This window comes from Myotis yumanensis, unplaced genomic scaffold, assembly GCF_028538775.1.
Source record: "Myotis yumanensis isolate MYYU_CA2020_CCGP unplaced genomic scaffold, mMyoYum1.0.hap1 SCAF_2, whole genome shotgun sequence".
Taxonomy (NCBI): Eukaryota; Metazoa; Chordata; class Mammalia; order Chiroptera; family Vespertilionidae; genus Myotis; species Myotis yumanensis.
In genome coordinates this window covers 5973429-5995198 of record NW_027223753.1, presented here as the reverse complement: position 1 = coordinate 5995198, position 21770 = coordinate 5973429, and the positions used below count along the sequence as shown (strand labels likewise).

The window sequence follows — 21770 nt, the reverse complement described above, 5'->3', positions numbered from 1 at the left end:
CCGAGTGTATGGGGCGAGATGGGGCACGTCCCTCCTCCCCACCCCCCGCTGACTGCAAAGGGGCTGCTTGATCGTCACCTCACCTCCCCAGCACAGGGGCAGGAGGGAGAGACAAGCCGAGGAAAACCCGAGAACATGCCCCCTCCCAGACAGGAAGGGAACCCCCGTCAGGGTTCTCGCAGAGAAGATGCTGCTTTAACCGGTCCACACAGCCACCGGGGAAGAAAGCGGCCGTGCGCCGTCAGCACAGGCTGCCGGTCACTGGTGCGCCACGGACTCTACAAACCTGGTGGTGCGTGTGCCTTGTCAGCCGCTGGCTGCAAATAAGGATAATTTTCCCAAAAGGAGCATTCAGTTGCATTCTCATTTTCCCTTTTGGCTCTTTCAAATATAAACAAGTACGATAATGTCTAACGCTGGGGAAATATACAGTGAGTTGCAGGCTGGGCTGAGGCCCTGAGAGCCGGAGCTGGTTAAAGGGACAGGACTCCCTGCCCGTTGTTCTGCCCTCTGGCTCTGAGCTGTGCCGAAGCCTATTTTCCTAATAAAACATGTTCCTTGCATTATTGCAGCCGAGCCCAGGAGTGAGGCCGCGGTTTAAAGGGCATCAGCACATCCTCCCAAGCTCTTGTTTTTCAGAGACCTTATCATTTGATGCCCTAAATTTACATTGGCTGGAAGTCTGATATCCCTAGTCCTCCGAGAGTCAGGATTTTGATTTAGTTACACAAAGTGAATCATTTTTCTTTTTTTAAAAAAATAAGCATTTTAATGATCTCACTGAACAATATAATTTCAGAGCTGAACCATTATCCCAGTCATTGCCTTCATTTAACAGATTAAAAAAACAGAGGCCCAAGGAGGGTGAAAAATATGCCCTCAAAGCATATGAGTTAAGGGCATGGAACTGCCGGTGACAAGTGGGGCTTCCCACCTCCAGCCCAGGGGCTCCCCACTACAGCGCAGTCACATCACAACTGCACAATTAAGTCTCAAGTCTTCAATCTTGGGGAGGAGGTTTAGACAAGGACTAAACCTCTTTCCCCCCATCCCATGTGACACCCCATCCACAGGGAGGAGCCCATGGATGTTGTTTCACGGCTTATCACCTGGGTCCTCCCTGCAACGACACCTGGGCAACTTTTTGAACACCCCGGAGTGACAAGGGTAGGTGACCTAATCTCATCCTAGTATTCTAACCCCGAATAAACCCGAAGCCTCCCGCAGGCTGCGGCCCACCCTTCAGTGCCTCTTCCTCTGGTGTGTCCCAGCTTAGGGAGCGTGACCAGGGTCAGGGCTCGACAGGTGGACCTCTCGGGTGCATCGGCTGGGACTTTTGGAGCCTGAGCGGAGGGGTGGAGGGGCCGAGGGGCGGAGGGGTCATCTCTCTGAACACACCGTTATCTCCCCAGTCCTGGGCTCCTGGTGCTGAATGGCCTTACCCTTAGGGATGAGGTGCTGCCACAGAACCCACACGACACATCCAGGCGCCACCCACTCCCGCTGAGAAACACCGGAGAGCTCAGAGTGAGACCTTGCAGAATCCAAAAGGTTAAAAGGAATAATAAAGGAAACTGCCAATTGTAAGTGAATTATATTTGGCTCTGAAAGCTGAGGCCCTGGCTACATTATAAAAGGCATCTCTTTGCGTTGTTTACCATCACCCTGACTAATGCAGACCTTTTTTTTTTTTGTTTTAAATAATCTCATGCAAATTAGACACACACACTTCCTTCCAGTTGATTGCTATCTGCAAGAAATAATCTAACAACCCAGGGACCGAGCAAGGGCTGAGCTGAGCAGAGATGGAGCTAAGGGTGTCAGTCTATGGCAGGCAAACCTCTTCCCCTCCCGTCTGCCCCAAGTCTTCCTTTAGCTGCTACCTTTGGGAGAATTAGCCAATTTTACTAAAACCTAAAATTTTTCAGTTGGGGTGTCAACTGCGTTACCTGATATCACTAGCCCTGTGCGTGTAGGGGCTCCTTCAGTAACCTCACCTCTGTCTGCCGCCTGCCGCCTCCAAGAGCCAGCAGCCCTCCCCCATCTGTGACACTGACAATGAAAATCTATCTGACAGGGAGCCAACTAAGGAAGGCCTGCCCAAGGATCCCATCCACTCACTGGCTTCCGGCAGAGGAGGAGGAAGGGACGGGGGACTTGTCCCAGGTGGGCAGGAGGAGCAGGGTGCCTGGCTCGGAGAGGCTGTCGTTTTGCCTGTAAGGTCACAGCTATCTGACCTGCAAAGCCGCACTCTCAGTTCAGACCCCACTGCGCACGTGAAGTCCCAGCCCTGACCCCCCGGTTCTCTGGGAATTACTTCCAGAACCAGCTCCCTTTATGGGGAGCCTCCCTTGATGCAGAAGCCGGCCAACGACTTCTTTTCCAGCACTTTCTTCAGGGTGGGATCCCTTTAAAAGAACAGGCAAGTGAGCTACATTCTATGGACCATTCTATGAAGTGAGTGGCCTCGGGACTGCCACACCTGCTTATTTTTATCCCTTAGAAGATAAACAAATGTGCTTTCTTTTTCTAAACGTTTTGTCAAAATGCAAACAAACCCAAACCAACCGGTGGACTCTGAGCTGCAGGACGCAGGGTCCTTTCCCAGGACTCAGACAAACGGGCCTGGAGGAGGGCTGGCTTTTTTCTGTGGGACGGGCTGTGCGTGGGCTTCTCCGCGACCACACGGCACTGCCACGGGGCCTGGCCCTGAGCAGGTGAAGCAGAAAGACAGCAGACAGCAGTGTTCTCTGCATCTCTCAGGCCAGACAACAAGCAGGAGACCAGGGTCAGGGAGAGCCGGGACATAAGCAAGATAATGAACGCCTGACAGCACCTGCCAGGCCAGCCCCAGGTTTATTAGGAAACGGGGCCAGAGGGCCAGCGGCAAAGGGCGGCAGTTCCGGGCTGGCCACTCTGGCCAGCGTCCTCCCCATCACAGTCCCTCTCATCACAGGACTCAGGTGATTCACAGAGACCGAGCAGGGTGACCTCTCTCAGAACAACTAGTTATCTACCGTGCACACTCTGTGCGGAGATGAGGCAGAGAAGACAGCTGGCTAAAAACACTCCCCACATTAAAAGAAAAATCAACTCTCTCAGAAAAGGTGAGGGGAGGGGAAAGGGAAAAAGTATTTTTATTTTATTTTATTAACATTTTGTTGGAACAGAGGAGCACAATAAGGACTCTCAGAGCCTCTAAAAGTCGTTGGATGACCTGTAGACCCCTATTTCCCAGTGCCTTGTATAAAATTGAATTTTTTAAACATAAATTACACGTAATGACGACACTGTAAAAACTAACAGTAATGGAAAGCTGTGCTGTATTTCATTAGCCTGTATTATTCCGTGCCACCTGATCCAGCCGGGCCTTGTTTATGAGTTAGTGTGTTAGCAGATGCCGATGGAAGCATTTGCTTCGACCTTGCTCTTCTCATTGGGGCATGAAATTACGACGGCAGCACCTTGATATTACAGCCATAAATACAGTAAACTGCAAATTTAAGCCAACGGCTCCTATTGTCTCTGAACATAAAGCTGATCGGTATTTATTTAAAAGGAGAACAAAAAAAATATTATATATCACCTTGTTTATGGGGCCTCCCCCACCCACTTCCTAATCCCCTCCCCCAGCCCCCCAACCTGTCTAATTCACTTGGTTAAAATATTAAGCAAATGAGCCAAACGCTGTTTCTGCTGATTAACTATCCCCAAGTAGCAAAACAGTTTTTGAGCAAACTAGTTCCAAACATCATTAGCCTGAATGAGAGAGTTTTTCTAAAAACTGCTCTGAGGAGAGGCCGGTTCCCGCATCCTGACGTTGGCATGTGCATTCACGAACAAGAGGCGAGACTGTCCCCTCTCCCCAACGAGGAGTTCCAACAGCAGGAAAAGTTGCCAAGGATGCCGAAAGTGAGTGTCCTCTCAGTACCCTTCTGAAGATCGTTCGGAAAAAATGCTATTTCAAAAAGAAGCAAAACACTGCCTCCTGCCACCTAAGGGAAGAAAGAAAAATATCTAACCCAGGATATAATTCTCATCGCAGCACGGGAAGCAGGGGCCTCTCATTAAAACTTGCACCAATCCCCTCCTTATCCCAGTGAACCATAAAGACAATATATCCTTTAAATACATTGAACGTGCAAGAAAAATAAACACAAAGACAAAAGGACACTGGCTATCACCCAGCCACGTCTCCGAGTATAAATCACTGAGTAAAAAGCCAGGGCAAAGCGCACCGCACCGCCAGCCTGAGGACTGGGAGCCGCGGCCCTGCTCCGCTCTGAGCCTAAAGGGAAGGCGGATCTGCTCTCCTGACTCAGTGGGATGAGCTCTGACTCTCAGAGAGGCAGAAGCAAGATGTGAAACTCAGCCACGTCCAAGTCAGGAGGTTTCGTGGAGTTAGTGTGCAGAAAGCAGACACCAGCAGGCAGCTCCGCGGCAACGGCCAGTGGAGCAGACAGAGGGACCGGGTTAGCAGTGAACTAAGTGCAAGTTTGGGGGAGCAGTTTGATTCCAAACCCGACTGCTAGGGTCAGAGGACCCAGGGCCCAGTGGTATCAATGAGGTGGCCAACTCAACCAAAATCAAAACTTGTTGGACATTTACTTCTGATGTGTTATTCCACGCGGCGGACGTACTCCCTGGGAGCCCTAAATTATTTCAGCCACACCATCACTGAGCTTAGCTCCTTCCGCATAAGGAGGAAATTTCCCTGTAAAATTTATGGAGCTCCCCTGGGGAGTAGTATAACTGGTGAACAAGACAGAAGTGAGCTGCCCTCTGTGTAGCACAAATTGAGATCTCTCACAGGAAAGCCTGGGAGGGCTTCCAATCAGCATCGTGATGTCTATTTTTAGGTCTATAGTCTAGGGTGTTTTTCTTTTAATCCCTCTCTGCTAAATTAAAGACAAAAATAAAGAGGAGTGACTGTGGTATTTGATCATCAATTCCAAAAGATTAATAGCATGACAAATATGCTGCCACTGTCACAGCCGGCAGTGTGGGGTCCTGCAGGTCCCTGGCAACAGGCTGGGACGTTGCCTGCCCACCCTGCACTGGCCAGGCCCCGGGAAGGCACCCTCTTTAGAGACCAAGGGTTACGATCACCAGGGATCACTGCTACCTGAAGGCCAAAGGCCAGGTGACCTAAGGTGTGCTGTGCATATGCAGAAAGCCAAATTAGCCAACACCATTCACTGTACTTGAATCTTCCTCCCGTGTTAGAAGAGGCAGTGAAGTTTTTTTTTTTTAAAAATCACCTTTGACAACCAAAGAAATTCAGACCCGGAAGAAATGTCGGAGCTCATCTGATCCATCTCCTGTTCCCTTTCTTTTCTTTTCCTTCTGTTTCACAGATCAAAGAGCCGGGCAGCAACTTACCCACAGCGCATGGGGGCCCCAGAGGCAGGGCCCGACTCCAGCACAGTGCTCTTTTGACTGTGTGTGTGTGTGTGTGTGTGTGTGTGCGCGCGCGCGCGCGGGGGGGCGGGGGGGGGGGGGTAGCAGCCTGCCATGCCTGCTCCCCTTTGCTCTCTGACAGCCAACACATGTTAAATAAGCAAAGTCTTAGAATCAGCCACTTCCAAAAACAGAAAAACAAAAAGAATATACAGAGCATGGGGAAACCAGGCGAAGGGTACGTGGGACTGCTATGATAAAAAAAGAATGTAAGCATACACACATACAAACACATCTATTTTCGTTGTGTGTTTTACGCATAAAATGTAGATAAGAAACGGGTAGCACTGGGCTGGGTGAAGAGGGGACTGGTAGCTGGGGACAGAGACTGAGGCAGGCTTTTCCTGCATATTCTTATGCACTGTGTTCCGTGGGAATATACTTCTGATGCAAAAGGATACATTAAATTTACTTTTAAGAAAAAATATTTGGAGGGGAAAATCCTTAATCCTAAACAAAATCACTTAGAATGGTTCTCCCTTTCTGGAAGAGAAAAACCAAGGCAGAAGAGGAGATGGGCGCAGTGTGGGACTAGAAGGGCACACACAGTTTCTAGCCTCCTGCTTAACCCATTGTGGCTGTAACCACAGCAGCCAAGTACAAGGTGGCTTTTTGAAAATGTGTTTGACAAGGCAGGCATCTGCTCTATTTTGACACATCCTGGAAGAAGTGTTTCTTCCAGCTCTAAATATTTGCTTCACCAGTGGCAATGTTTCCATCCCCGCAGCAAAACAAACATTTGCTTTGGGATGGGAGGGACAGCCATACGCCGTTTCAGATGTCACTTGAAACGGCATGATTCAGGAGACAATCTACTGTGGGGCACAAATCGAGGGGGGATTTCTGCTCCTCGAGGAAACCCTGTCACTAGAGTCCAGGGCACCGAGACACGGTCTTTGGTCACGTAGCGGAGTGCCGTGAATGTTCCAGGCTCGACTCAGGTTCTGTTTTGCACCTTGAACCTTAAGCATGCGATCAGAAGGTTTATTATTTGGTATTCGACTTACTCCCTAGAGTCTTTAATTGCCATGGTTAAAGTCCTCATATTGACCTGATATTAACACTTTAAACATACTATGTGCTGGTAGGTCAAAACCTAAATTATTTTGTCACCACCTGTTTGTGTAGCTCAAGTGAATCTGGTGCTGGTTGCTATGGTCAGCCTTGTTAATGGAGAGACACACAGTTAGCACTTATTCAAATCCATAGATATCTGAGCGCTCACTTTCCAGGCAGTGGGAGAGAGTCAAGACCCAGCCTCCCTACCCATTAAGCGGCAGCTTTCCTAAGACCCCTTACCCCAATTCCTTAAGCTGGGTCTATTTTCTACTATAACACATATAGTCTTATGTAATACATAGATATATGACCTGTAATATAAATAGGACATTATTGATAAGAAAACACACATGCAAAAAAACAGGGAAAATAAAGAAAAGCAGAGAGAAAATAAAGAATTCATATTTTCACTCTCTACCCAGAAATAACAGCCAAAATTGATTAAATCCAGTGTCAAAGAATGTTTTAGGAGCTTTTTACATTTTTAATTCTTTGAATCCCAACACTAACCCTGTACAGGCCGCTGTGGTGCACAACTCCAGGCTCCGTGCCACTGCATCTATGGCACCTTGTGGGGCTGTGCAGTGCCTAGCCCACGTGGCCAAAGGTGGCAGCGGCGTTCTACCCACTTCACAGGTGAGGAAGTCGAGGCACATGAATAGTCAGCAGCCTACCTGAGGTCCCGGTGTCGTGGTGGAGAGCAGAGCACAAACCCAGTGAGGGGGGCTCGGAGCCCGGCCTTCCCACAATGCCACACAGCATGAGGGGAAGCATTCCAGACCTTTGTTCAGCTTGGCAGAGGCTTCGGCATTTAGATGTGTTGGTAAAGTTTTGAACTTTTTCAAATTAAATGTAACTTTTTAAAAAAATCCTCACCTAAGGATATGTTTCTATTGAATTTTAGAGAGAGTGGGAAGGAGGGAGGAGGGGGAGAAAGAGAGAAACATTGATACGAGACACATGGATCGATTGCCTCCCACATGCACCCTCACCCAGTCCAGGGAACAAGCCTGCAATCAACGTACCTGCCCTTGACCGGGAATTGAACCTGCACCCCTTTGTTCTGCAGCCCAATGCTCTAACCACTGAGCAACCGGCTAGGGCTAAAACCACTTTTTGCATGAGAATACTCAAAGCTGGCAAGGGTGCTGTGCGAGGGCAAACTGAGCAACGTCTGGAAGACAATTCAGCACTAAATCTCAGGAACATTTTAAAATGTCCATGTCCTTTGACTCAACTATTTTACTTCTAAGAAATAACAGTGTAGGATAACGTACAAAGATGGATCATCTCTATATTTTTAACAATAGTAAAAAATTTAAATAACATAAATGTCTAAAGAGGAATGATTAGGTAAGTTATCACATATTACAATAATGTAATAATAGTCAAAGGCTCACATTCATATGAACAATTTCTGACGACATGGGAAAATGCTTTTGACACATTAAGACATAAAAAGCAGATGTTATATTCATAGCGTGATCTCAATTACATTCTTAAAAAGAACAAAAGGAAGCAGCAGGGTTGCATCATTTTAAACTTAATCTGAATTCAACTTAGAACGTCCAGAAGAAAGAGGACACAGTGGGGGGTCCACCACTTCATTCAAGGAGTGGGGTGTCTTCGAATGAGCCGCAGGGGGAAGCCTGAACTTACTGCCTGCTTATCACTCATTCATTCCCACATACCCTTGTAGCCTGAGCACCCAGTCCCAGGACATTTTCCCATACATCTTCACATGCATATGCAAAGCCAACCACATTAAACCAAAGATCTGTTTCAATGTGAAGAAAAATGTGGCTGTACTAGACTTATTGCAAGGCAAAACACTGGTCTCCCGCATAATATCTTTCTAAGAGATATTTTTAAATTATTATTATTTTAAAAATATTTTTATTGATTTTGAGAGATAGACAGGAGAGGGAGAGAGAAAGAGAAACATCGATGTGAGAGCAGAACATCAATCCTGCACGTCCCCTACTGAGGAGTGAGCCCACAACCGGGCATGTGCTCTGACCGGGAATCCAACCAGCAACCTTTTGGTGCATGTGATGATGCCCAACCAACTGAGACACACCAGTCAGGGCTCAGAAATTATTTAAAAATTTAGTATTTAGTAGGTATATTCCCATAGTACATGCTATCTTATAAAGATATAAAAGGGTCTATAGTGAAACATTCAACTCCTTCCCACTCTTGCCACCTGGCCACCAGTTATACCTTCCATAGGCAACCAAGGCCACTAGTTTCTTACATACCGTCTAGAGAAAGTCTGTGAGTATGAAAGTGCTGTTATATACTCATATAATATGTATTTTCTATAATATATACATGGGTATGTGTATGTGCTTTTTTATACAAATAATAGCATAGTATGAACAATATTCTACACCTTGCTTTTTTTATTTTTTATTTTTATTTTTTTTTAAATATATTTTATTGATTTTTTACAGAGAGGAAGGGAGAGAGATAGAGAGTTAGAAACATCGATGAGAGAGAAACATCGATCAGCTGCCTCCTGCACACTCCCTACTGGGGATGTGCCCGCAACCCAGGTACATGCCCTTGACCATAATCGAACCTGGGACCTTTCAGTCCGCAGGCCGACGCTCTATCCACTGAGCCAAACCGGTTCTGGCAACCTTGCTTTTTTAAATTAATACATATTAGCATTCCAAAATATTAGTATCTATAGTTCTCCCATTCTGTTTAATAGCTGTATGGGTCCCATTAAATGGAGGTACTATAACTTACTTAACTGCCCCCTACTGAACATTTACTGCGACAAATATTCAAGTACAACTCCTGTCTGTGCCATTTGCACACCTGCCAGGCTGGCCTGCAGGAAGGCTCCGGTACAGGCAGCTTTCAGCTCCATGAGTACTGACACTGCCCTCCTCAGAGGTTGTTTCCACTTCCATTCCCACCAGTGTGCTCTCTATCCCACAACCTTGACTGCACGATGCTATCGAGCTTTTCCTCTTTATTGTTCTAAAAGGTAAAAAAAAAAAGGCCTCATTGTAGTTTTAAGTAAACTTTGGTTGGTGTTCAATATACAGAGAAGCACACACATCTTAAGTATACTCCTCAGTGAATTCTCGCACAGTGAAAACATCACGTAAGTACCAACCAGATGACAATGTGGAGTGACAGCCTCCGGGAGCCTCCCTCACGTCCACTCCTAGTGCCCAGTGTCGCAAACAGCACAGAGCAGCCTGTTTATTTTCCATCTTACATAAATGGGGTAACACAGAACGCATTCTTGTAGAAAGGGCCCTGCGGCTCAGCATTATGCTCGTGAGGATCGCCCACGCTGGTGCTGCAGCCATGGCTCATTCACTCTCCTGCTCTACGCTGTTCTTACACAGTTTATCTGTTTCCAGTTTGGGACCATCTATGAATAGTGCTGTTGATATCAACATTCTTACAGAGCTATTTGAGGGAGCTGCTGGATCATCTGAAGTATGTGTGTTATCAGCTTTAACAGGTACTGTTGACAGTTTCCTGAGTGTTACACCAACTTACACTCACACCAGTGAGAACGAGAGTCCCAGCTGTTTCACATGCAACACCAAAGCCCTCGGTTTTTCAGATTCAGCCATGCTGATGGGTATCAAGTGACAGCTCATTCTGATTTTAATGGGCATCTCTCTGATGACTAATGGGGCTGGGCATCCTTTTTGTACACTTACTGCCTTTACTGGGTACAGCGTCATAGGTATGTATGTGCACATATAATCTTTAAAATATAAGACATCTTTTCTATTACAGTTGATATACAGTATTATATTAGTTTTAGGTGTACAAGATACTGACCATCTTATGAAGTGGTCACCCTATATGGTATCATATCCATATAAAAATGGGCTAAGTTTGCTAACTGTGTTGTCAGAATGTTTTGTCTGTACCATCAATTACCAAGAAAGGTATTTTAAAACTTTCCATTATGATGGCTTCATCCAGTTCTCGTTTCAGTTCTGTCCAAATCCGGTTTGAATATATTGAAGGTCTGCTTACTGAGAAATGGTAAGCCTTCCTCCTGATGACCGCTCTGACGTTCATTTCTCAGTCTATCTCGTGTGATGCTAGGACCAGGTTTCCTCTGGTTAATGCTTCTGGTATCTTTTTCCATCACTTTGCTTTTAATCCTGTGTCTTTTCATTAAAGGTGTGTTTGATGTAAGCAGCGCTGAATTGGGTTTAGTTTTGTTTTTTATCTCGTCTTGACAAACTTTGCTTTTAATGGAATAGTCTATTTACATTTATTTTTAAATACTGAAATTCGGGGGTTGATAGCTTTCATCTTACGATTTGTTTTCCTTTTGATCTCTTTAATGACCTCTTTTCTCTTTTCTTGCCAACTTTTTTACTCAGGTTTTTCCTTGTAGTCAAGGTGGTTTCTGATGGACTTCTCACGGTAAAGTTACTAACTTCCCTTCTGTAGTTATGAGAGAGCGTGGAGGAGACGCCCACCTCTCGTTCTGGCACCGTCGGTGGGTCCTGCCTGCAGTGATCACTGCTGTGGTGGTTGCCTAGTGGGGGCTCTTCAGTTTTCAAGCGTGAAGTCCTGAGACTAATATGTTTGAGAACCAGTATCCTGGATGTCACAATCCATCCTTGACTCTGCCCACAATTCTAGCACCGAGAACACTTTCACTCCATCCCTCCGCCTGTGTTCTTGTCGCACATTTCAATGTGCACGCATTTTAAACCCACCGCCAAGACGTTAACACATGGACACGCATTCATCGCTACTTGCCCTCCCCAGGCTGTTCTCCGCTCCTGCATTTCTGTGTTCACGCAGGGCCGCTCTCCTTCTGCCTGAGAACTCCGTGTTTCTTCCGGTGAGGTATCCGGGCAAGGGATTCTCTCAGTGTTGTTTATCTGGAAATGCTGGTATTTTCCTTTGCTTTTAACAAGTGCTGTGTTGTGAAATAATTTCAGACTTAGTAGCACAAAGAATTCTCATATATCTCACCCAGATTTTTCAGAGGTTAAATTCATTACCCTTTATTATTCTCTATCAATCGATATAATTACTTTCCCTGAACTGTTTGAGACTAAGTTACAGATATGATACCCATTTCTTCCAAAATATCTCAGTGTTCATCTACTGATGTGGGGAGGGGGGAATTCATGCTCGCACATTACCACAGTACATTGTCAAATGTATGTCTGTGGCTCGGACCTCTCCTCTGACCTCAGTTCGAATGAACCCATCTGCCCACCTTCTACCTGCACCTGGACGTCTAACAGAAATCTCAAATTTAGCATGTCCAACACTGAGCTCACCTCCCCCATGGAACCGCACCACTCCTAGTTAACAAGTCCATCCTTCTAGGCACAAGGCCAGCACCTTAGAGACATCTTAATTTCTGCTGCTCTTTCAGACTCCAGATCCAACAAATTGGGATATGCTGTGGGATTTACTTTCAGACAATATTCAGGGATCTGACTGAGGGCTTCCACCACCTGACCCATCTCCCAGCGCCCACCCTTGCTCTCTGACTGACTGTTCTTAATGCAGCAGCCATGGTGATCCTACTAAAGCTTAAGTCCGATTATATCACTCCTCTGCTTAAAACCCTCGGACGGTTCCCATTTTACTAGCAGTGAATCCGAAGTCCTCACACGGATCAATACTGCTCTGCACGCCGCTCCCTGTCAGCGCCGTGACACCCCCCACCCCCCATCACTGCCTGCACACTGGCCTCCTCTCTGTTCCTAGAATTTGCCAGACAGGATCCCTCTTCAGGCTTTTGCAGGGCAGTTCCCTTTTCCTGGAACTCAGTCCCCAGAAATCTGCATGGTTTGCTTCCTCATTTTCTTCAAGTTTTTGCTCAAATGTCACCTTCGTGGGGTCTTTCCAGACCATTCCATTTAAAATTATAACCTTCCACGAACTCTTCATTGTTGTACTCTGCTTCCATTATGCTTACACTAGAGGCCCAGTGCATGAAATTCATGCACGGAAGGGTCCCTAGGCCTGGCCAGTGTTCAGGGCCAATCAGGGCCGATCCGGGCCTTCTGGCTGCTGGCCAGGGCCTCCCTTCGTTCTGTACGCACCCTGGTGGTCAGCGCACGTCATAGCGAGCAATCGAACTCCCAGTCGAACTCCCAAGGGGAGAATTTGCATATTAGGCTTTTATATACTTAGAAGATTGTGCTCCACTTACTCTGTCTCTCTTCCACCATTAGAACGAAAGCTCCATGAAGGCAGGGATGTGGGGCTCTTTTAGTCACGGCTCTCTTCCCAGTACCTGGGGCAGTACTTAGTTCTACTGGCAGCTGGCAGGTGGTCAACAAAACTGTGCAGAAAAAATAAATGGAATCCCAACATGCAAAACATAAGAGTAATGTTGCTGGGGTTTGGGGCGCCAGCTGGAGCATGGAGGAAACCCAGAGTCCCACCTTCTTGTCCCCTCTCTGAAATATCTCGTTAGAACCTCCAAGGAGCCCTGTTACCATGCACTCACCCTGCACTAAGACAAACCAGTCTGCCCCTCAGCCCTGATGCGCCTGCGTTCTCCAGTCTCTGCCCAATGCTCCACCTACCACAGCAGGCTTCTCCCAGGCCCACCCAGGCCCTGTCAGTGCTTCTGGGTCATCTCTGCCACCACCAGAACCTTCTCTGTTCACCAGCCGAAAGCACGTTCCTATAGCAATGACTAGCTATACAACGCTCCGCCGGTTGTCAAACACAGATTGCTTTGTAGCCTTCCTTTTGTCTTCTATGGTTTTCTAAGGATTCTAATATTGTTGAACATTACTGTCTGACTTATTCGCTGCTGTATCCCCAAAGCCTAAAACACTGACCAACTTGTAGCGGGCATTCACTGAATATTTGTTCAGACATTTAACGCTATTTTTGAAGTTCCATCCATCCCATGAAATAAAGCAGGAATAAAATTAAAATGTCTAAGAGTTGAAAAGAAGGTCACAAAATGATCTCTTGCAAACAATATGATTGTATAGGGGTGGAAAAAAGTAGGTTTACAATTGTTCTTATGGAAAATAATACAATAATTAATAAATAAAACAAGAATAAACTCAGTGTTTTGTGTACTCACAACTATAAACCTACTCTTGCCTAACTCTGTATTTTAAAAAATCAACATAATCATAAGAAAGTTTAATGAAGTGGCTAGATATATAATATCTATTTTTTAAAATTTAGTAGCACTTTTATGCACCAGCAATAAGTAATTAAAAAATTAAATGAAAAGAAATTCCTTTCAGAGTAGCCATAAGAAATATAAAATCATTATGTCTGACCTCAGACAGAGAAAGACAAATACCATATGATTTCACTTCTGTGTGGAATCTAAAGAAAATAAACAAACAAAACAGAAACAGACTCAGAGATACAAAGAACAGACTGACAGTTGCCAGAGGGGAGGGGCCAGGGAGACTGGGTGAAAAAGGATTGAAAAGGGATTGAGAAGTTCAAATTCACAGTTACAAAACAGTCAAGAAAATGTCAAGTACAACATAGGGAATATAGTCAAGATATTACAATAACTATGCATGAGGCCAGGTGGGTACCTGAGATATCGGTGAGTCCAGTCTGTAAAGTACATGATTTTCTAACCACTACTGTACATCTGAAACTAATACAGAACATTATTGAATGTAAACTGTAATTGAAAAATTTTAAAAACAAAATTACTATTCATAGCCTTAAGGAATGTTAGATCTATATAAAAGTTTTCTTTATATAGATCTAAAAGTTAGTGAAGCAGGAGGGGGAAAAAAGAAAACCTTACAAAGAGAAGTAAGAGAGTATTGAAATAAAAGGAAAAGGCTTTTCAAAATAATTTGAAAGGTTTGACACAATTCCAATAAAGATCGCAATTATTTTCTCAAAAGTGCTGAAAGCTTATTTTGCATAAGCACATAAGATGCCCTGGCTGGTATGGCTCAGTTGGTTGGGCATCGTCACATGCACCAAAAGAATGCCGGTTCAATTTCTGATCAGGGCACATGCCCGGGTTTGGGGTTCCATCCCTGGGAAGAGGCATGGAGGAGGCAGCAGATTGATAATTCACTCTCACAATGATGTTTCTCTCTCTCTCCCTCTCTAATCAATTCTTTATTTAATTTAAAAAAAAAAAGAATGCACAAGACTAATAAGGAATGTTTGGTAGTTCATTGTTTCTTCTACTAGACATTTATATATACTTTAAAAAAAAAAAACCTGGTTCCTCTAGGAATTACAATATGCATCCTTAACTTACCAAATTATACTCTAAGTTAATATTATACCACTTTACATATTAAGAATCTTAAAATGGCCCTAACCGGTTTGGCTCAGTGGATAGAGCATCGGCCTGTGGACTCAAGGGTCCCAGGTTCAATTCCGGTCAAGGGCATGTACCTTGGTTGCGGGCACATCCCCAGTGGGGAGTGTGCAGGAGGCAGCTGACTGCTGTTTCTCTTTCATCGATGTTTCTAACTCTCTCTATCCCTCTCCCTTCCTCTCTGTAAAAAAATCAATAAAATATATTTAATTTAAAAAAAAGAATCTTAAAATGATGCATATTATTGTATGTGCCATATTGTATGTATTGATATAGTTCATTAAGAAGCAGTAATTTCATTTACATCCCCTTCTGATTTTTGTCCTATGTTCTAATGTTCATCACATATACATATATACATATGGGTGGTATAAATCCAACAATACCTTATTATTGCTATAGACAATTAACTTTTACAGGATTTAAGACTAAAAATTAAAATAGTACTTTATATTTACCCACCTATTTAACATTCCCTGTGCTTTCTTCTTGGGATTCAAACTTCTATCTGATATTATTTTCTCTTCAATATGAAGATCTCCCATTGATATTTATTACAATGCATGTCTGCTGGCAACCCTGTTGCTGAACTTTTATCTAAAAATATCTTTACTTCTTCTTGATGATTAATGAATATTTTCACTGTGTACAGAATTCTCAGTTGACAGTTTTTCTTTTTCAGCTTTTTGAAGACATCATTCCATTGTCTGGTGGGCTACATGGCTTCAGACTGCAAGTCAGCCATCATTCTGATCATGTTCCCTTTTGGTCTTCAGTATCCAACAGGTTTCACTACACTATACCTAGACGTTATTTTCTTTGTATTTATCCTGCTTGGAGCTGGCCATGTTTCCTGGGTTGCTAGGGACAGAGAAGTTTTCATCAAAACTGAACATTTTTCAGCTAGCCTTTCTTTGAGTATTTTTTTTCTTGCCTCATTCTTCTCAACTTCTGAGACTGCGATTACCCATGTGTTAGGCAACTTGATTCTGTGTCACACATTGTTGGGACTCTGGTCCTATTTTTCAATCTTTTTTTCCCTCTATATACTGTAGTTTGGATTTCTATCAACTTGTATATAAGATCACTGGTCCTTTCTTCTCTTGTGCCCAATCTGCTACTATTCCCATCCAGTGAAATTTCAGTGACAGATTTTAAGACTTCCACATGATTCTTTTTTATAACTTCCACTAGGGACCCAGTGCACAAATCCGTGCACCTTAAAAGGAACTGCGGGCCGCAAGGCTGCAGTAGGCACAGGGGTGGGTCTCGGCCCATCTTCCATGCCCCCACCCGGCCCCTCCCACCACAACCCAGTCCTCTGTCTGCAGGCAGCCCCACTGCCGCTCCCAGGCGCTGACGGCACCGGCTCCGCTTACACCCGCTGACAGCGCGGAGCAATTGGGGCCAGCACTGCAGCGAGGGCGAGCGGTGGCTGCTGCCCTGATTGCCCCTCAGGAGCAGGGGGAAGTGAAGAAGCCCTCAGGGGCAATCAGGGCTGGCAGCCGCCGCTCGCACCTGCTAATGGTGCTGAGCAATTGGGACCAGCGCCAGGCACCAGCAGCGGGTGCGAGTGGCAGCTCTGACGCTGGCTGCAGGTGTGAGTGGGGCCAGTGCTGGCAGTGCGTGCGAGCGGCGGCTTCTGCGCCAGAAGCAGGTGTGAGTGCCAGGCAGGACCGCAGCGCACAGGAGCAAAGAATTTTCAGTAGCCACCAGAGGCTCGCCCCGATAACAGTGACTGACGCCCACTTTGGTCTGGCACCCCTGTTCACCTGCTCCACCATCCCACTGTGGCCAACACCTGCCATGTTCCGCGCATGCCCCCTGGTGGCCAGTGCACGTCATAGAGACCGATTGTCCCGCCGTTTGGTCTATTTGCATATTAGCCTTTTATTATATAGGATATCTCTACTGCAACTCCCCATGCATCCTTTCAGCCATTTTTGTTTGTTAATCCTCACCTGAGGATGTTGTTTCCATTGATTTTTTTTTTTTTTAAGAGTGGAAGGGAGGAAGGAAGGAAGGGAGGGAGGGAGAGAGAAAAACAGAGACACATTGAATGGTTGCCTCCCACACATGCCCCAACTGGGGCAGGGGATGGGGATCAAACCTGCAACCCAGGTACATGCCCTTGACTGGGAAACAAACCCACAGCCCTTTGGTGCACCGGCTGATGCTCTAACCTCCTGTCAGGGCTCAGCCATTTTTTAATATACATTCTTTCCAGATAATTTTTCCTATGACTTTAAAGTTCTTTTTTTGTTCATGATTCTACTTATATTGACTGATATTTCACTTTGGTATGGGTCACAAGTTCCTGTTTCTTCATCTTCACCTGTCTAGTGAGTGTGTTTTTATACTGGACATTGTGGGTGACAGGCTAGAGAAGTTCTGGATTATGGTCCGCCTTCTGAAGGGCTGAGTTTCATTAAATTACTAGCATGTCACCTTGATCTATGGCAGCTCTGTTTTTACAATTTTCTTTTTTGTGCTTAGTCCCAAGGAAAATGCCATACAGTCCTAGGATGCAGTGTGCTTGTAAGGGTGGTCCTTCTGGGGTTTCAAAGGAAAGTCCCAAGTGTTTACCAAGACCCCTCTAACTGGATAAGACGCAAACTCTAACTTCTGCCTTTCTTACAGAAGGTCGCTGCTGAATCTCTGCTGGACTCTGTGCCACCTGCTGTGTGCATGGGCAGTTCAGGAGTTAGCCTAGAATTTGAGGTGTGTTTATATGCAGAGTTTGGGGTTACCCCTTCTAAGAGTCTCTTCCTGGAGTATCCATCCTCAAACTCCAGTCACTCTGGCATTTTTAAAACCCATCCCCCAATTCCTCCAACCGATATCCCAGCAGCTTTCCGCTGAGTTCTATTTGCTAGAAATTGGTGAACTGGGGAATGTCCCTAAGGAAAAAGGAATATACAGTTACATGGCTCTCACTCAGAGTGGTTCCTTCTCTCAAGAATCACATCCACTCAATGTCTGCTTGCTTCTGGCTGCTCTCCTGTGCCTTCAAACAATGTTTCTAAAATATTTTGTCCAGAATTTATATTGTTATTGGTGGGAATGTTATGCTGATACAACATACTCGGTCATTACTGAAAGCCAGACTCTAACTCAGAATGTTTTTAAAGAGAATGAAGTGAGCCTTTTTCTTGTACATATTAAATTTGATGCTAAAGATACAGCAATTAAAACACTAAGGCACTTGTGTAAGAGTGTGGAGGTCAATAGATATTCTTGAAAGAGACCTTGTTACATATTGAAATTTAATATATAATAAATGAAGTATAACAAACAAATGGGGAAAAATTACTTGTCTATTTTTTAAAGGGCAGTTTTGGAAAAAGTGATGTCTGAAAGTAGTTTCATTTCATATCACTTTATTAATCTCAGATTAAAGGATTAAATATCAAAACATAAACTGTAAAAACAAAAATAAAATATGAGTGAACATTTAATTTACTGGTTTGGTGTTTGTGAACAAACTATTGAACCTCTCTCCCTCATTTTTTTCCTCAAAGGCAAGAAGATAACAAAAAAATACCTACCTTGTGGGTTTTTTTGTGATTAAGCAAAATAAGGGCACTCCACTCATTGCCTGACACATAATCAGCCCTCAATAAATGTTAGCTGTTGCTATTGTTGTTACTGTAATTACTATTATTTAATAATTATGGGGGAAAAACTCTCATAAAAATAATAGAGAAAATATCAGAAGATTGATAGATTTGATTATGTGAAAATAATCACTTTTATATATTAAAAACATAAAAGGCAAGGAACAAAGGAGAAAATATTTGCAAACATGACAAAGAATTAATATTCTTAATACATACAGAGCATTTAAAGATCAATAAGTTACACACTAATATCCCAGTAGAAAATAAAGAATTGAATAAACATTTCTGAGAAGAAATAAACATACTTTAAAAGTTCGACTGTGTTATTAATCAAACAAATGCAAACTAGAACAACCTGAGGAAGCAGTCCTGTGGCTGCTGGGCTGGTTTTTAGTCACTGGACACACGGAGCGTCCTGAGACAGGCACTCGCAGCCTGTGGTAATGAAACTGTGTGACTATTTGGAAAACTGCGGCTTTGAATAAAAATATCAAACCCTATGATTCAATACTTCCTCATTTCAGGAATCTATTTTTGAGGGTTTTCTCTAATTTTTATATGTAAAAAAGAAAAATTAAGTACTCATTTCAAGAAGTTCAAAGAACAATGGAAACATTCAAACAAAATAGATAAAAGTAGTTCTGTAGAAGAGTGTTTTAAATTTTCAAAGTAGCCAAATTTTTCTTATTGTAAATTTTATCTTATTGCTTTAGGGCAGGGGTTCTCAACCTGTGGGTCACGACCCCTTTGGCGGGCGAACGACCCTTTCACAGGGGTCGCCTAAGACCATCCTGCATATCAGATATTTACATTACGATTCATAACAGTAGCAACATTACAGTTATGAAGTAGCAACGAAAATAATTTTATGGTTGGGTCACAACATGAGGAACTGTATTTAAAGGGTCAGAAGGTTGAGAACCACTGCTTTAGGGAGAGAGAAGTGGGGGGGGGGCGGGCACTACATGATTTCTGCTTTTTAGAGATTTTTTTGTGTGTGGCTAATTTATATAACTTTTTATAAATGTACCATGGGTCCTGAAAAAAAATTAATATGCCCTGTTTTATGTGTACAAAAGTCTATATATTTATATATCAAACAAGTTTACTAATTATGCTTTCCAATTATTTCATTTATTTTTTGCTTTTTGGTTTATTAAATTCTGAAGTATGTTAGTACCTTCAACTAAGTGGTTTTTAATTTTCCTTGTAGGTTTTTATTGATTCCAGAGAGAAAGGAAGGGAGCGGGAGGGAGAGAGAAACATCAATGTGAGAGAGAAACATTGATCGGCTGCCTCCTGCACACCCCCTACCAGGGATTGAGCCTGCAACCCAGGCATGTGCCATAACTGGGGATCAAACCAGGACATTTTGGTGCATGAGTTGATGCTCAACCAATTGAGCCACACCGACCAGGGCTTCTTATATTTTTAATAGCTTTTGTTTTGTATATTTTGACAAAATATTTTTAAGTGTATAAAGCTTCATGGTTATTGCCTTTTAGGTGGAGTGAACTTTGTAATGGCATAAATTGACCATTCTTTTTAATATTTCCAAATCTGTTTCATTTGAATGCTTCCAATTCTGTTTCTTTTGGTTTGCATTTGCTCTCAACATGTTGCCCATCCCATGTCTTCAACTTTCCTATGTTGTGTTATTTTAGGTATGTCTCTTAAATAGCATAGAACTGGCCTTTGCTTTGTTCTCAGATTGTATTGCGTCTGGGATCTTTTAATATAGGACTTTTTAAAATTGCATGAATATTTATTGTGTTCACTAGTTTTACAGATTTGTTTGCTTTTCTATTTCCCTTTTCCTGACCTTTGCTGATCTGATCATGTTTTCTTCCCTCTGACTATGGCTTAGAAGTTCCAAATCTTATTTTCTTCTAGTCTAATAGAGATGAGCCATAATATTTCTAAATGGAGACATTCTATACGTAGTTAATTTTAAGTACTGGGCTTAACGAATTTGTGTGTATGCATATACTATAACCACCACCCAGCTGAGATCCAGAACACAACCCAGTACTCCAAAAGGCAGTACTCTCTTCCCATCTACACTCTACTCCAGGTAACCACTATGACTCTGGTCAACACTAGTCTTACCTGTTCTTAAACTTTATATAATTATACTAGGAGCCCAGCGCGTGAAATTGCGCGGCCCTGCCTTGACACCCGAACTTCTCCACGCAGAGCTCCAGCGTGCCTGGCCCAGCCCCCACTGACGGCTCTGGCCACTTCAAGTCCCACCCCCTCAGTCCCTTGAGTCGCCTCGGGCTGGTCCCGCCTTCTCCAGACGCCTCCCCGCTTCCACCCTGTCTCCAGAGCAACATGGCGGCTCTGCCCTGTCATGGCGCCGGAAGAGAGTGTGGAAACCTCCCGCCTGCTGCGCTGTGCTCCTTCCCCAGGCAGGTGAGCGGTGGGGCGCTCTGAGTGCGAGCGGTGGGTGGCGAAGGACTGGTGAGGGGGGCACTACGGGCTCTCACCCCTGCCCTCCCGGCACGGGCCTCCTCCAGGCGCCTCCCGCTTCCATCCCATCTCCGGGAGCAACGCCCCACCGCACACGTGCAGGCAGCCTCCTCCTTAGCGGTCGTGATTATGACATCGTTAGGACCAATTAGCATATTACCTCTTTATAAATATAGATGTGTTCTTTTATATCTGGATTCTTTGAAAGAATGCTTCAAGATTCATCCATGAAGTTACATAGACCAATAGTTTATCCTTTTTTCTTTCTATGTAAGATTCCATTGTGTGTCTATACCACAAATTACCCATTCTTCTGTTGATGGATATTTCCTTCCAGGTTTTGGTCTCTTTATTTATTTTTTTTTTTAAGAGAGGGGGCAGGGCAGGGAGAGAGAGAGAAACATCAGTGCAAGAGGAAGACACTGATTGGCTGCCTCCTACATACCCCTACTGGGGATTAAACCCAAAACCTTGGTGTGTGTCTGACTGGGAATCGAATCAGTAATTCTTCAGTGCATGAAACAACACCTAACCAACGGAGCCACACCATCCAAAACTGCTACAGATATTCTCGTACATGTCTTTACATGGATATATGTACTCATTCTCTTAGGTCTATACCTAGTAATGGAATTGGTGGGCCATAGAATAAGCATATATTTAACTTTAGTGGAAAATGCCAAATAGTTTTTTCAAAGTAGTTACACTCCCACCAGCAATGAATGAGGGCTATAGCTGTTCCACATTTGTGTCAACACTTGGTACTCTCAGTCTTTAATTTTAGCCATTCTGGTAGGAATGTAATGGTGACTTATCCTGGTTTCAAATTATATTACTCTGTGAGTAATGATGCCAGG

General features: G+C 44.2%; 1 protein-coding gene across 2 annotated transcripts in view; it reads right to left on the bottom strand.

The window, feature by feature from the left end:
• The window catches only part of PEX14 (peroxisomal biogenesis factor 14), a 139107-nt gene that overhangs the window by 28223 nt on the left and 89114 nt on the right, over nucleotides 1-21770 (bottom strand). The gene's annotated exons all lie outside the window — the stretch shown is intronic.